Genomic DNA, 6000 nt, shown 5'->3' on the forward strand with positions numbered 1-6000 from the left:
GCATTGCTATAGTAAAAAATCAGAATACAATCTGCAAGTCCATCAATTAGAAAACTGTTAAGTAAATTGTAATCTGTTGGAACAATGGAGTACTAAATAGCAAAGAAAAAGAAATGGACTAGTTGTTGTTTAGTCATTAAGTTGTGTTTGACTCTTTTGCAACCCCATGGACTGTAGCTCACCAGGCTTCTCTGTCCATAGGATTTTCCAGGCAAGAATACTGGAGTGGGTTGCCATTTCCTTCTTCAGGGGATCTTCCTGACCCAGGGTTCTAACCTGAGTTTTCTGCATGGACAGGTGGATTCTTTATCAATGAGCCACCAGAGAAGCCCACATTCGGGTAACCAAGTTGGTATTTGCAGAGTTGGAGAATTAGATGTTGGTATGAGGAAAACACCCACACATTTCATGTCAGAAGTGTTCTATGATATATAGAAAACTATAAAACACTGATGAAAGAAATCAAAGATGACACAAATAGATGGAGAAAATACCATGTTCATGGATCGGAAGAATCAATATAGTGAAAATGAGTATACTACCCAAAGCAATCTATAGATTCAATGCAATCCCTATCAAGCTACCAATGGTATTTTTCACAGAACAAGAGGGCAATGGCACCCCACTCCAGTACTGTTGCCTGGAAAATCCCATGGATGGAGGAGCCTGGTAGGCTGCAGTCCATGGGGTCGCAAAGAGTCGGACACGACTGAGCAACTTCACTTTCACTTTCCACTTTCCACTTTCATGCATTGGAGAAGGAAATGGCAACCCACTCCAGTGTTCTTGCCTGGAGAATCCCTTGGATGGAGAAGCCTGGTAGGCTGCAGTCCATGGGGTCACACAGAGTCGGACATGATTGAAGCGACTTAGCAATTAGAACAAATAATTTCCATAATTTGTGTGGAAACACAAAAAAACCTTGAATAGCCAAAGCAATCTTGAGAAAGAAGAATGGAATGGGAGGAATCAACCTGCCTGACTTCAGACAATACCACAAATCTACAGTCATCAAGACAGTATGGTAGTGGCACAAAGATAGAAATATAGATCAATGAAGCAAAATAGAAAGCCCAGAGATGAATGCCAGCACCTGCGGACACCTTATCTTTGACAAAGGAGGCAAAAATATACAATGAAGTATAGACAATCGCTTTAGCAAGTGGTGCTGGGAAAAGTGGTCAACTACCTGTAAAAGAATGAAACTAGAACACTTTCTAACACCATGCACAAAAATAAACTCAAAATGGATTATAGATCTAAATGTAAAACCAGAAACTATAAAACTTCTAGAGGAAAACATAGGCAGAACACTCTGACATAATCACAGCAAGATCCTCTATGACCCACCTCCCAGAGTAATGGAAATAAAAGCAAAAATAAACAAATGAGACCTAATTAAACTTAAAAGCTTTTACACAATGAAGGAAACTATAAGCAAGGTGAAAAGACAGCCTTCAGAATGGGAGAAAATAATAGCAAATGAAACAACTGACAAAGAGTTAATCTCAAAAATATACAAGCAGCTCATGCAGCTCAATACCAGAAAAACAAATGACCCAATCAAAAAATGGGCCAAAGAACTAAATAGACATTTCTTCAAAGAAGACATAAAGATGGCTAACAAACACATGAAAAGATGTTTAACATCACTCACTACCAGATAAATGCAAAATCAAAACCACAATGAGGTATCATCTCACGCTGGTCAGAATGGCTGCCATCAAAAAGTCTACAAACAATAAATGCTGGAGAGGATGTGGAGAAAGGGAACCCTTTTACACTATTGGTGGGAATGCAAACTAGTACAGCCACTATGGAGAACAGTGTGGAGATTCCTTAAAAAACTGGAAATAGAACTGCCATATAACAAGCATGACCATCCCCATGGAATAGACCATACCCTTGGAAAAGAAATGTGAAAAAGCAAAATGGCTGTCTGGGGAGGCCTTACAAATAGCTGTGAAAAGAAGAGAAGCGAAAAGCAAAGGAGAAAACGAAAGATATAAGCATCTGAATGCAGAGTTCCAAAGAAGAGCAAGGAGAGATAAGAAAGCCTTCCTCAGTGATCAATGCAAAGAAATAGAGGAAAACAACAGAATGGGAAAGACTAGAGATCTCTTCAAGAGAATTAGAGATACCAAGGGAACATTTCATGCAAAGATGGGCTCGATAAAGGACAGAAATGGTATGGACCTAACAGAAGCAGAAGATATTAAGAAGAGATGGCAAGAATACACAGAAGAACTGTACAAAAAAGATTTCACGACCCAGATAATCACGATGGTGTGATCACTGACCTAGAGCCAGACATCCTGGAATGTGAAGTCAAGTGGGCCTTAGAAAGCATCACTATGAACAAAGCTAGTGAAAGTGATGGAATTCCAGTTGAGCTATTTCAAATCCTAAAGGATGATGCTGTGAAAGTGCTGCACTCAATATGTCAGCAAATTTGGAAAACTCAGCAGTGGCCACAGGACTGGAAAAGGTCAGTTTTCATTCCAATCCCAAAGAAAGGCAATGCCAAAGACTGCTCAAACTACCGCACATTGCACTCATCTCACACACTAGTAAAGCAATGCTCAAAATTCTCCAAGCCAGACTTCAGCAATATGTGAACTATGAACTTCCAGATGTTCAAGCTGGTTTTAGAAAAGGCAGAGGAACCAGAGATCAAATTGCCAACATCTGCTGGATCATGGAAAAAGCAAGAGAGTTCCAGAAAAACATCTATTTCTGCTTTATTGACTATGCCAAAGCCTTTGACTGTGTGGATCACAATAAACTGTGGAAAATTCTGAAAGAGATGGGAATACCAGACCCCCTGACCTGCCTCTTGAGAAACCTGTATGCAGGTCAGGAAGCAACAGTTAGAACTGGACATGGAACAACAGACTGGTTCCAAATAGGAATAGGAGTATGTCAAGGCTGTATATTGTCACCCTGCTTATTTAACTTCTATGCAGAGTAAATCATCAGAAACGCTGGATTGGAAGAAGCACAAGCTGGAATCAAGATTGCCGGGAGAAATATCAATAACCTCAGATATGCAGATGACATCACCCTTATGGCAGAAAGTGAAGAGGAACTTAAAAGCCTCTTGTTGAAAGTGAAAGAGGAGAGTGAAAAAGTTGGCTTGAAGCTCAACATTCAGAAAACTAAGATCACAGCATCTGGTCCCATCGATTCATGGGAAATAGATAGGGAAACAGTGGAAACAGTGTCAGACTTTTTTTTTTTGGCTCCAAAATCACTGCAGATGGTGATTGCAGCCATGAAATTCGAAGACGCTTACTCCTTGGAAGGAAAGTTATGACCAACCTAGATAGCATATAAAAAGCAGAGACATTACTTTGCCAACAAAGGTCTATCTAGTCAAGGCTATGGTTTTTCCAGTGGTCATGTGTGGATGTGAGAGTTGGACTGTGAAGAAAGCTGAGCACCGAAGAATTGGTGCTTTTGAACTATGGTGTTGGAGAAGACTCTTGAGAGTCCCTTGGACTGCAAGGAGATCCAACCAGTCCATCCTAAAGGAGATCAGTCCTGGGTGTTCATTGGAAGGACTGATGCTAAAGCTGAAACTCCAATACTTTGGCCACCTCATGCGAAGAGTTGACTCATTGGAAAAGAATCTGATGCTGGGAGGGATTGGGGGTAAGAGGAGAAGGGGATGATAGAGGATGAGATGGCTGGATTGCATCATCGATTTGATGGACATGAGTTTGAGTGAACTCCAGGAGTTGGTGATGGACAGGGAGGCCTGGCATGCTGCGATTCATGGGGTGGCAAAGAGTCAACTGAGCGACTGAACTGAACTGACTGATGACCCAGCAATCCCACTGCTGGGCATACACACTGAGGAAACCAGAATTGAAAGAGACATGTGTACCCCAGTGTTCATTGCAGCACTGTTTACAATAGCTAGGACATGGAAGCAACTTAGATGTCCATCGACAGATGAGTAGATAAGAAAGTTGTGGTACATATACACAATGGAATATTACTCAGCTATTAAAAAGAATGCATTTGAGTCAGTTCTAATGAAGTGGATGAAACTGGAGCCTATTACACAGAGTGAAGTAAGTCAGAAAGAAAAATACCAATACAATATATTAATGCACATATGTGGAATTTAGAAAGATGGTAACAATGATCCTAAGTGCAAGACAGCAAAGGAGACAAAGATATAAAAAACAGTCTTTTGGACTCTGTGGGAGAAGGCAAGTGTGGGATGATTTGAGAGAATTGCATTGAAACATGTATATCACCATATGTAAAATAGATGACTAGTCCAAGTTTGATGCATGAAATAGGGTACTCAAAGCTGGTGCACTGGGATAACCCAGAAGGATGGGATAGGGAGGGAGGTAGAGGAGAGTTCGGGACAGGGGAATACATGTACACCCATGGCTGATTCATGTTGATGTGTGGCAAAAACCACCACAATATTGTAAAGTAATTAGCCTCCAGTTAAAATAAATAAATTAATTTAAAAAAGAGAAGTGTTCTATGGGCAGAAACAGATCCTAATACTTTCTATTCCTGGTTTGTTGAGTGTTTTTATTATGAAAGGGTGTTCGGGTTTTTGCCAAATTCTAATTTTTTTTTGGTATCTATTGAGATGATTATATGGTTTTTCCTTTTTAGTTTGTCATTATGGTGAATTTTATTGATTGATTTTTCAGATGTTAAATGACTCTTGCTTTCTTGGGGTAAACCTTACTTGGTCATGATGTATTGTCTTTTTTATATAAAGATGCATTCAATTTGCTAAAATTTTGTTAAGAATATTTTATATCTATGCTCATGAGGTATATTGGTTTGTAGTTTTCTTATGTCCTGCCTGGTTCTGGTATCAGGGTAATAGAATGAGTTGGGAAGTATTCCCTACTCTTCAGTTTTCTTGAAGAGTATGTGTGTGCTGAATAAGTATTGTTTCTTTCTTAAATGTCTGGGCCTGGGGTTTTCTTTGTGGGGAGTTTTAAATTATTTATTTATTCATTTTTGCCTGTGCTGGGTCTTGGCTGCAGCACATGGGCTTTCCCTAGTTGGAGTGCAAGGTCTCCAGAGCGCGAGGGCTCAGTAGCTGAGTCTTAGCTGTGGCTTAGCCCCACGGCATGTGGGATCTTAGTTCTCCTACCAGGGGACTGAATCCATGTCTCCTGCTGCTGCTGCTGCTAAGTCACTTCAGTTGTGTCCGACTCTGTGTGACCCCAGAGACGGCAGCCCACCAGGCTCCTCCGTCCCTGGGATTCTCCAGGCAAGAACGCTGGAGTGGGTTGCCATTTCCTTCTCCAATGCATGAAAGTGAAAAGTGAAAGTGAAGTCACTCAGTTGTGTCCGACTCTTAGCAACCCCATGGACTGCAGCCCACCAGGCTCCTCCGTCCATGGGATTTTCCAGGCCAAGAGTATTGGAGTGCGTGCCATTGCCTCATGTCTCCTGCATTGGAAGGCAAATTCTCAACCACTGGACCACCAGAGAAGTCCTTGAAGGAAGGTTTTCAACTACACATACAATTTCTTTAATAAATACAGAGCTGTTTTGGTTATCTTTTTTTTGTTTGTTTTCTTGAGTGGGTGTTTGTAGTTTGTGTCCTTCTAGGAATTTGTTCTTTTTATCTGTGTTGTGCTATTTCTATTTGCTGTAATCAGAACAGCAGAGCTATTTCCCCATAGTTCTCCTTGCCCCCAACCCCCCATATCTTTTCCAGGTAAATCTCCTATTGGTGCTTTGAAACAATATAGGGTCTTGACTGGGCCCTGTGGTTCCCATCTTTCCCTCCTAGGGTCAGCTTTTGCCCAAACTTCTCACTCTCACTCTGTCCTCCTCTCCCCACCACTTGAACCTCCCAAGCAACCTTTGCAAGCTTAAGACTTTCTGGTTAGCAAGAATCTACCCAATTATAAAAAAAATCCATTCCAAATTGCTTATTATTTAATGGATTAATCATTCCAGTAGTATTTGCATTTCAAAAGAAAATAGAATTATTCATAGCAA

The sequence above is a fragment of the Bos grunniens genome, chromosome 9, assembly GCF_055505025.1.
Source record: "Bos grunniens cultivar Pamir isolate PY7600 chromosome 9, Bosgru_T2T1.0, whole genome shotgun sequence".
Lineage (NCBI taxonomy): Eukaryota > Metazoa > Chordata > Mammalia > Artiodactyla > Bovidae > Bos > Bos grunniens.